Here is a 10,995-nt window from a genome sequence, read left to right as displayed (position 1 = left end):
TTATTCTGTGGACACTTTTGAGATATGGTATGACTATATAATCTTGGCTGATCCATAACTCGCTATAATTCCCAAGCTAGCCCCAAACTTGGAGTGACACCCACCCACCCCCCGCCTCTGTCTCCCAAGTGCTGGTATCGCAGCCATGTACCACCATACTTGACTGAGACTCCTTAGTTTTATATCAAAGACAAAATATTCAAAGAACTTGGATTTTTTTTCTCTTGCCTCAAGTGTATTTGTCAAAACAGCATAGGACACTGTCATCTGCAAATAGTGTGTAGGTGGGTGTGTCACAGCAGTCCATTTGTCTTCACACTGGCAGGAGCCTTTTCTATGGGGCCTTCACACGGGCCTGGCACCCTTGGGAGCCTGGGCTGGAGCTGAAGCCTGAGCCTCAGCTGGAGCTGTGGCCTCTGCCTTGGTTTGAACTTTGGGCTTTGGTTGGCAGAGCTTACAACCCTTGGCCATGTAGCTTTGAATCCTCTTCCCAACCTTGGGATGAGAGATGAAATCATGATGGCTCAGTTTGTGGCCAGGGCCCTTTGGCATCTTGGGCTTGATGACCTTAATCCTCACAAGGGCCTTGATGGCCTCTGCTCGTGCACTCACTGCCTTGGCATTGTTGGCCTGCATCTTCTTCAGATCTTTCTTGTTGTGCTTCTGGGCAAAGCGCATGTTCCTCAGGAACTTGGGGTCGACCCCCTTAAGAGATTCATATCTTTGTGACTGGGGTTTCTTGATGCCATTTCTGTACCATTTGTGGGACTGGTTGTGTGTGGTGTGGTTCTTGGCCTTGGCCGTGTCTGCACGGTAAGCCGCTGCCTCTGCAGTGCCTGGGATTGGAAGAGCAAGAATATGGATATTAAATTTAATAGAATAAAAATAAGAAAATAAAATTTAATTTCAGTTCATTATCATCAAGGCGGGATCATGGCAGTATTCAGGCAGTCATGGTGCAGGAGACACTGACAGTTCTACATCTTCCTCTGAAGGCTGCTAGGAGAAGACTGGCTTCCAGACAGTAAGGGTCTTAAAGCCCAAGCCGCCTACTCCAACAAGGCCACACCTACTCCAACAAGGCCACACCCACTCCAACAAGGCCACACCTACTCCAACAAAGCCACACCTACTCCAACAAGGCCACACCTACCCAACGAGGCCACACCCACCCAACGAGGCCACACCTACCCCAACGAGGTCACACCTACTCCAACGAAGCCACACCTACTCCAACAAGACCACACCTACCCCAACGAGGTCACACCTACTCCAACGAAGCCACACCTACTCCAACAAGGCCACACCTACTCCCTGGGTGAATCATATTCAAACCACCACAATGTATGCATAAACGTGTATGCATAAAGCTCAATTACTTGTAGACACAACAGTTTTCCATTTGGAAATTTTAAATATTTATAAAAATAATTGAAAATTCTCTGGTTACAAGGTGTACTTCTACATGTGGAAGAGCAACGCCTCAGGGGCTGGCTGCATTCTGTCCATCCAGCGTGCACTGGTTTTGACTGGGGTTTAGGGATGGCGACTGAGTAATAGTTGTGCTAATCAGCAGTCTTTGTCTGAGCTAAAAGATAGATGGCGTCAAAGCGTCACAAGCACTCTTTTCAAGTCCTGCTTCAGAATGGGCAGACTGGATGGACCTCTCGGACCAGCAGGTAAGCTTGTGGGTTTGGAGGAGAATGAGTGAATCTGTTCCGTGGTACACTCACTGTCTAATCCTGCAGCATTTCCTAGAATGGCGTTGTTTTAAAGGATTTTTTTTTTTTTTTTTACCTACCTGTACCTGTATTGTGCTCCGTGTGTGCCTTGTGCCCTCAGAAACCAGAAGAGGGCATCAGATCCCCTGGAACTGGAGTTACATACGGTTGCTGGGTGGGTGCTGGGAATTGAGCCCAAGTTCTCTGCTCTGCACCTTTGAGCCTCTCCCCAACCTCTGTGTCCTAGAACTCTTGGCCTTTGTGAATAAAAGGGTGTTGAGGGTATCAGCAGGTGTCTCTCTGACCCTAAAGTAGACCAGCTTTTGTTGTAGCCTCCTTTCCAATTCACCAAACTCACTGATCGCTCCTCCGTGCTGCAGGCTTTTCTTGTCGCTGCAGTCTCGTTCGCCTTGGTCCGATGGAGAGAAGATGGGGAATGAACTTTGGTGATATGAAGAAGTGAGTGTCCTCTGTGTTGACTGTTACCTTCTTTCATGAGATAAAGTCTACCCAGGCAAGGAAGGACTCTGCCACCTCTGACATTGAGAGTCACGTCTGCACTCTGTCTGCCCTCCCAGAATAGCTCTCATGTGGTCAGTGATTATAACTTACTCGACATCATTTGATACGACCTGATGCCAAGGGTTCCAGCAAACAGCGTTGAGAGTGCACAATACAGAAGACCCCCCCCCACCATGATCCTGTGTGGTGGGCAGATATACAATGAGGCTCCCATGAAGAAGAGTATCATGACGTCTCTACTGGGAACCCTACTGCACTTTGTAATAGAAATAAAATCCTCGAGCAAGGGAGTGCCGGGTCCAAGGAGGCTCAGTTGGATGAGGTGAACCCAAGAAAGGTCCATGGAGAAAGTGACGGTGAAACAACCTGAAAGGATGGGAAATGTTTCAACAAGCAAAAATGGTGCAAAGGTGTGGAAGCTAGGATATATATATATATATACATATATATATATATACATATATATATGCATACTATATATTATATATAAAATATAGTATATACTATATTTTACTATAGTATTGTATAGTATACTCTATACTATATTTTATATGCTATATACTATATATTATGTACTATGTACTATATAATATATACTATATTCTATTTATAAATACTATATAACATATATTATATATGCTACCTACCACATAAAAATACTATATATAGTATAAATACCACATATGTAAACACTACAAATATATAAATACTCTGTATAGCATTTGTGCACATAGTGTATCTAGTTATATGTATATTTAGTGTATATGTATATAGTGTATAAACATATAGTATATATGTGTGCAACATATATAGTTTATATATAGCATTTGAACTTGGGAGGGGAAAGAAGAGATGAAGAGAACGGTGTTAGTGCTAAAGCACAGCAGGAAGGATCCTGAAAAGACGCGGGAGAGGTGAGTTCAGATACAAAATAAGAAAGACGGAGACACCGTTGTTAAGGGCTGTGAATGTCGGCGGACTGGGAGTGAGATGGAATTTCTTCTGTCATCTCCAACTTTCAGGTAAAATTCTAAAGTCAGCACTCATCATCTATAAATATGCTGCATTTACAAATGGAGTGCTAGATATAGCCATGCAAAGTTTTACTCGGAGTTGGCAGAAGTCCGCCACCATTGCCTGCCTAGATAGATAACTGTTAGGCGTCTGTGGACACCATCCTTTGAGGAGAGGGGAATGCCTATGTTTGGTGTATCCAGCCTGTTCCTGTGGAGGTGGCCACAGGAGAACACTCAACAGCTGGTCTGGATTCACTCCCTAGAGGAGAGATCTTATTCTGAAACCTAGATTGTGTGTTTGCTTAGAGACGCCCTGTCTTCCCAGGGCTGCTACCAGGGCAGAACTCATGAAGCTTTCAGGTAAGCCACGGGTGCTAGTCCAGAGTTTGAGGGACACATGCTGGAGAAAAGAATTAAGTTTTCTGGGAGCTCGGTACAGCTGCCAATGAAGGCAAGACGAGAGAAATGCAGAAGTCAACTGAGCATAAATCCCACCAAGCGGGACGGATGGGTAAGCTTTCCCATGGACCATGTGGATGCTGAGAAGGGTAGCCTGGCCCTCACTATCTCCCGCGGACCCTGCTCAAGGAAGAGCCCAGATAAAACAGACCGAGGTCTGTCCTGAGAACACAGTGACTGACATAAGTACCCTCTCCTGATACAGGGAATTCAAAATGCAGAGGAGGAGTCACCTGCCCGATGGAGCACACGTGTGTCTATAAAGATGGAGTTTGTGGAATGTCATATGACAGAAGAACAGTTTATAAAGAGCCGCAAATCAATCAATCAATCAATCAATCAATCAATATCTCTCTTGTGCTCTCTCTCTCTCTCTTCCCTCTACTTTCTTCATTTTCTCTCCCTCTCTCCCACTCCGTCTCTCCCCCCTCCTCTCTGCCTGAACCTTGAGCTATCCAAAACGGAAAGAGAAGATTTTGATTAAGAGCAATGAAGGCTCTCTCCTCCTTCCCTGTCATCGGACCTAGTCCTCAGCTAAATAGAGGAGAGAGGCTTTGGATTAAACCAAGTCTTCACTTATATTGAACTTAGACTATTGTTACTAAGACAGAGGTATCATTAATGTCCCCCAAGTAATTATAGTCATCAGATCTGCCAAAACATCCAGGGTGGCATCAATGGAAGAAGAAGAAGTTATTTCCTGAGGGCTCAAGTCCACTTAATAAACAGTCCTGCCAGTGAGATCAGTAGAATTTTTCCTTCTTGGTCAATAGATAGTTTTTGAGGGAAGGAAATGGACTGTGCGCTGGAGCATGCCTGCTCTTGACTGTACAGATACTTGAAATAACAACCACGGCCTTCTGTTGGTGTTCTCTTGACTTCGTGGCATATTAACACATGGGGAAAGTGGGAGTGACTTGGTAAACGGTCATACCTGTTCCCCTTCAGACTATTCTCCAAAGCAGAGTGGGGCGAATAGTCTTTATTAAACCATCATAAATACCCAGAGCGTAACCCACATTAAACCTACCCGTTGCCCTTTAATGGGCTCGTGAGCATATCTGTTTTAGGATGTGGAAATCCTGCCTTTCAGACACTAGTGTCTCTTTATAATGGTTTGCATGTGTATCCTGGGAGTAATTTGTACTTGACAGCGTCTCTGGAGACAGGGGTTTAGCAGACACTCATTGGCAAAACCCAGGTGAACCCAAAGATTCACTTACAGAGCTCCTGCCAGGGCCCTGGGCTCCGCTCTGGGGGCCTCCCGAGCATAAGTGCGTTGTGCGGATAATGAGTGGATTCTACGGTCCTGTTCACTTGTGCCACGGAGATGTGGGAAGAAGAGTCAGACAACACAATCGGGAATCTGATATATTTAGATGGTCACAAGCTGAACTCTGCTCGCCACTGCTACACAGAGGTGAGAAAAAGCTTTTTTAAAAACTGTTTCTAAGACGCAAGGTGTAGGGAATCAAGATCATCCGTATAACTTGCTAAGACTGGTTCTAACAATACACACTGCTACCTTCAATCTGTCCGACTCTTATGCAACCAGACCCTCGCTGGTACCAGAGCTGGGTGAGGACTGATAAACTTTCTTCCAATTTCTGTCGGGTAGCTCTTCCCAAGCCTTGAGGACCCATCCCCTAAACTTCTCCCTCCAGTCAACAGTCATGTTAGCCTGATTGATTAGAGCCAACTCTCAGTGTCTCTCTCTCCCACTCCTTCCCCTCCCCTCCCATTCCCTCTCCCCTCCCCTTCTGCCCTCTCTCTTCCCCTCTCCTCCCATTCTCACTTTCCCCTCCCCTCCTTTTCTGTCCCCCTCCTATATCTTTTCCCTCCTCCTTCCCCCTGTCCCTTCCTCCTTCCTCTTGCCTCTTTTTTTCCCTTCCTCTCTTCCTTTCTCCTATTCCCCTCCTTTGCTCAAACTCAAGAGCCTCTTCTTTTCATATCAAAATCCCAACGCCAGAAAGAGAACCTTTCAGAACGGCATAGAAGCTATTCTATAATTGTCCTAATTAGCACAGTCCTGTCGGTCACCAGCTACGGAGATGCAGACACAGTACGGGAAGCTTCTGTAGCTCTGGAGACTGCCACTCTGCTTTCACACACACACACACACACACACACACACACACACACACACACACGAATGTGGACGTCCAGTGATTCAAAACAGGGTTAGCCGGTTAACAAGGTTCAGATTGTTTTATTACTTGTAGTATTTTATTTCCTTCCCACCAGCAGCACAGCAACCTAAAGAGGCCAGGGTGAGAACTGGTCCTGGCTTTTTGTCCCTTGTTTTATTTCTTGTTTGGATTCAAGAAAGAATCCAGGCAAGAGAGAGCCAGGAATTATCAGGAATCACAATGAGAGTCACAGCAGCCATGGGACAACAGAGTCCTCCTCCGTCGGAGGTGAGCCTTCTGCCTTAACTTTTTATGAGCTTCCTGCTTTATAGCCAATGTTGGCAGCTGCTTACTACTGTGGGACAACCCCTAACTCAGGCTTGATACAGAACCTTGACGGTCACATCCAGTCTATCCTGAAACAGCCTGACAGGAATGGGTCACCTCCCTCACGACTTCACAACTAATTTAAGCAACGAATGGTTACCAAAGCCTGACTCTCCTCCCCGAGCAGTGTGTTAGGAAAACAAATAGATTAGAATCCGTGTGGTGCTTGGGGCCAAGCACATAAACAGAGGGACTCCGCTCTCCTTGTTCTAGCTTTTAGATGAAACAGCAGCCAGAACGCACTGGTATTTCCTGTGGCCGTGACCTTCAATTCTGCTTGGCAGCTATTTAACTGGGGGACTGAAGGATGTTGAGAGGTCTGACGGCGTCTCCACCGTTAGTGCATTTCTATAAAGTGAGTAGCACAAACAATTCAACAGAACCGGCCACTTTGATGCATCCACCGTCCAAGCAAAATGGAAGTAGAGCTTTGAAAGCCAGCACCACAGTGTGGCTGTCGAGTCCAGCAATGTCTCTCTGACATCCAGGGAACAAGCCTTAATAACAACTGGCACTTCCCCCCTCACCCCGGTACTTTCTGTCCACTGCTCTCTGATCTTTAATTGGGTCTAGCTTTTTCTTTACTATATATTGGGTTATCAAAGTGCCTACTGTGTGCGGGGTGCTATTCTTCTGTTGGTGAGTACCATGTTGGACTAAATAAAGAGTATTCCCTCCTTCGCAGTGTGACTTGTGCTCCCTGAGATGCCTCTGCACACTGGGGCCTTATGCAAGCTCCAGCTTATGCCTGGATTAGCCTCTGCCTGCAGTGCCGTCCACCAGCATACTGGCTCTCAGTCTCTCAGTCACCCCTCGCCTGTCTCCCCTTAGCCGCCATCCTAAACCTCACCCATCTCTGAGAACCTCTCCCTGTGCCAGGGCTCTTCCTCTCTCGGCCCCAATTTGCATTTGCAACTGGAAAGACACTGTGGAGGCCGTCCCACCTTGGAGGGTAGGGACCCTGGCTACCTTTGTAGGTCCTTTGTACGTGTCAGAAACAGAGCTGGTTCCTGGATAAGCAGCTCCAACTCTGGAGGGCTGGAGGAAACAATGTTTCAGTTTGGCCTGCATTATGTTGGGGAGCCGTGTGCCTTCTTCGGCCCTGACACTGGAGTTCAGTGACCTTTTCTAGGATAAGGTAAAATACGAGGGTGTGGTTAGCCTTCCCCTCACTGGGGCAGTGGTGACTTGAAGCCCATTTTTAAACGTCTGTCTGCACCCAGGGACGGCCTTCATCCCTGGTCATGCATCCCTTAGACCTACCTTACAAGACATGTTTGATAGCCGGCAAACAGAGACAGGGCCAAAGTCCTCGGAGCTTGTAGATTACGTACCTAAAATATCTCAAAATAGCAACCTCAAGGCATGTGGGGATTTTTTTCCCTATCTAGGGTCCCTGTAGGAAGTCCATTGTACTTCCTGCTTTAGAGGAGATCTGAAAAGTCAATGCCTGTGAAGAAAGGTGTCTTTGAGATCAAGGTCAGCCCCAGACAGAACGACTTAAGCACTGTTTATTAGGGAAACAGTTTTTAATTACATATTTTAAATTGAGAAGGAGTTCCAGGGAAGTGGCGGACGTGTTTACTTTCCCGTCTGGCATCAATCCTCGGTTGAGGAGCCATCCAATTTAGTTTCAACCTGAGAGAACCGGACAACGGCCTGTGTCCCTCCAGCTGGCTTATTTTACAAGCATTAAGGAACAATTAGCCAACACTGGCACCCCTTCCCTCTGTAATCCTGCAGCAGGATCACTAATCTCTACCACTAGCAGCTAATGATGAAGGTCTCTTAAGCTGGGCTTCTCATCCCCGGCCAGTTCTTAACACTTGCATAAGTATGCTTTCTGAGGACGGGAGCCCCTACTGCTATGCAGCCCAGGAACAAAAGCCCAGAGACATTATTGAAGCGGCTGCTGTTCAGTCAGACTTCTATACTCCTGTTTGCCTTCCTCCTACAACAAACACCAGTGATCAGCAGAGGGCTCTGGGGGTCACGGAGGGCTCTGTGCTTCAGAGAGCATTGTACAGCCCCCATGGGCACAGGCAGACACCCTAAAGTGGGATGGAAATGTGGACTAAATAGAATCAAACGGCATTTCTCCGCGAGTCAGCTTTGATTTAGCATTGAATAACTCTGTGTTTGAGACCACATTGTCATTAAAAATGTATATGGGAGAGGCAGATTTATCAAGAGACCCGCACAGGGTAAGTCTTCGGTTCTCTGAATTTAATGGACCTTATACCCAATTGTCTCTCTCTAGTGGGGCAGAAAGCAATCCACTGTTTCGTTAGAACTCCTCTGTAGGGTCAAGATTTGAAGAAAATGCAGGGTCACGACAAAAACTCAAGAAACCCAATGGTTGAGTGGTAGAACCCCAGGATAATAGCCCGGCTCAGGGTGCTGGTCTTTTGAAACTGCTTTTTTCAGTTTCAAAAAACTGCGACTTCCTGGGAAATCTCACAGTGCTGGAGAAACTTGGAGGGGAGATTGGATCCTAAGAATGACTTGTGGGAGGCGGTTTTGTTGGCGGGGACGCTAGTGGGCTTCCGGAGTTAGGGTGGACGGAACAAGCGGGGGCAGAGGCAGCCACGAAGCCCAGAGGTACTGACTGGGCACCAAGCATTAAGAGAAACCGAGTCACAGCTCAGCTGGAAACCTCAGAAGACTGCTGGTGTGTTAGGAAGAATCGAGTAAAAGCGGCAATGGTCCCAGGATGAGGTGGAGAGAGGACACAGCTCCTAAGATGTAGCACCTGATTCGGGAATGAGGTAGCAAAGGGTAGCAGACATGGCTCTCAGAGGGACGCAGCCTCTCCATCATTCAGAAGCCCCGCTCCCCACAGTCTCTTGGTGCGTAGGGAACTTGAATGGCACCTTCCTTAAAAATAAATAAATAACAAAAGCTACTCAGCGACAGTTACTGGAAACGATCCCCTCACCCCGCCCTACCCCCGTCAGTCATCGCTCTGTTTAATTTCCCCCATCAGAATGCTGAGACATGACTTCCTTCCCCTCTGACATTCAGAGCTGCCGCCCTGGAGGGAGGAAGGAGTAGACAGACTCGGGAGACTGACAGCCTGGGAGCCAAGTCCTATTCACAGCCAGTCGCTGACCCTCGTGTGATCCTGTACAACTCATTTAACCTCTCTGCCCCTGTGCTTCCTACGTATTCCACCCAGACAAAGCTACCTGCCCCTCCCTACCTCTGCAGCCCAGAGGGTGAGGGGGCAAAATCTGCGAAACGTCCGAGAGAGCCATTGGTAACCTGAGGCTCGATCCGTGGAACGCCTGGTATAAGGCCCATCCTGCGATGGCACAGTAAAAAATAAAGATAGATTATAAGGCAGGGAAGTCCGGAGGCCAACAATCCCACCACGGTAAGTTCAGTACTCATGAGGTTTCAAAGCAAGTATTGGTCAAAGAATATTTGCCTTTTCTTTCCTTTTGGAATCGCTGAGTAATCTACTTCAATTAAGCAAGTGTTGGAACAAGAGTGGTAAAGTTTGTTGTTTATTAATCCCCCCCAGTTTGGAGGATAATAAGATCGCTCATTTTCGCACCCGTGAATATATGGTTTTTGCTGCCTCCTGAGTGAATTCAGTCTCATTCCTTCTCTGTGTCTCCTCGCGTACCTGCTTCCGTGATCTCCTCACTAAGTCTCACCCGTCCCTCAGGAGCCCTCAATACGCTGTGCATGTTTGTAGGGATTGCAGCTTTACAGACCAGGCCCCGTGAGAGTTTTCTCCCTCTGTGTGTGTGTGTGTGTGTGTGTGTGTGTGTGTGTGTTGTGTATGTGTGTGTGTATGTGTGTGTGTTGGTGTATGTGTGTGAGGTAGTATGGGGTATGTGTATGTATGGTGTACGTGTGTGTGAATGTGTGTGTATGGTGTGTGTGTGGTGTGTATGTGTATGTGTATGGTATGTTTGTGTGTGTGTGTGTGTGTGTGTGTGTGTTCTGTATGTATGTTGTGGGCGTGTAATGTGTGCATGTGTCTAAAGGCCAGAGTTCTATTTCTGCCAGTCTCATTCCTCTGGCAATAGGCCCTCTCTGAACCTGGAGCTAGGCTGTAGCCAAGAAGCCCTGGAGATTCTCCTGTTTTTCCTTCCTATCTCCAGAGTTAATGGGGGTCCATGATCAACTGTTTATGTGGGTGCTAAAATCCAAACCCAACCCATAATGAAGAGCAAAGCAAGAACACTCTATCACCCTCCAGCCAAGGAGACAATTTTTTTTCATATTTCATATCGAAAAACTTTCTTATAAATCTGTAAACCTACAATCTACCACTGAGCCATCTCTACTTGCTGAGGCTGGTAACAATCTCTGGAACACAGGAGGCATTTATAAACAACTGCGGAACAAAATGTCAGTAATTTACCAAGTTATAAGTCAATGCACAAACCACATAGACCAGCGGATTTTTTAAAAAGAATGTATGTGTATGAGTATGTACCATGTGCAGGCCTGGTCACTACAGAGGCCAGAAGAGGGCACCAAATCCCCTAGAACTGGAGTTACAGACAGTTGTAAACCACTGTGTGGGTGCTGGGAAGTGAACTTCTTCTGTAAGAGTAGCCGATGCTCTTAACCACTGGGCCACGTCTGCAGTCCCTCCACTGATTTTTCACTGTTCATATGTGCCAAGAACTATAGTAGGCCTTCTCTTAATACAGACGTATGCATATATCCACACATGTGATAGAGACTCAAACATGTAACAAAGACGTACACATGCATGCACACATGTAGGAAGGGAGGGTA

At 46.8% G+C, this 10,995-nt stretch overlaps 1 pseudogene; it reads right to left on the bottom strand.

The window, feature by feature from the left end:
* Positions 1–345: 345 nt before the first annotated feature.
* On the bottom strand, positions 346–9,537 carry LOC148001184 (large ribosomal subunit protein eL29 pseudogene; annotated as a pseudogene).
* Positions 9,538–10,995: the final 1,458 nt, after the last annotated feature.

The sequence above is a fragment of the Rattus norvegicus genome, chromosome 14 (assembly GCF_021556685.1).
Source record: "Rattus norvegicus strain SHRSP/BbbUtx chromosome 14, alternate assembly SHRSP_T2T, whole genome shotgun sequence".
NCBI lineage: Eukaryota > Metazoa > Chordata > Mammalia > Rodentia > Muridae > Rattus > Rattus norvegicus.
This window is presented reverse-complemented; position numbering and strand designations above follow the sequence as displayed.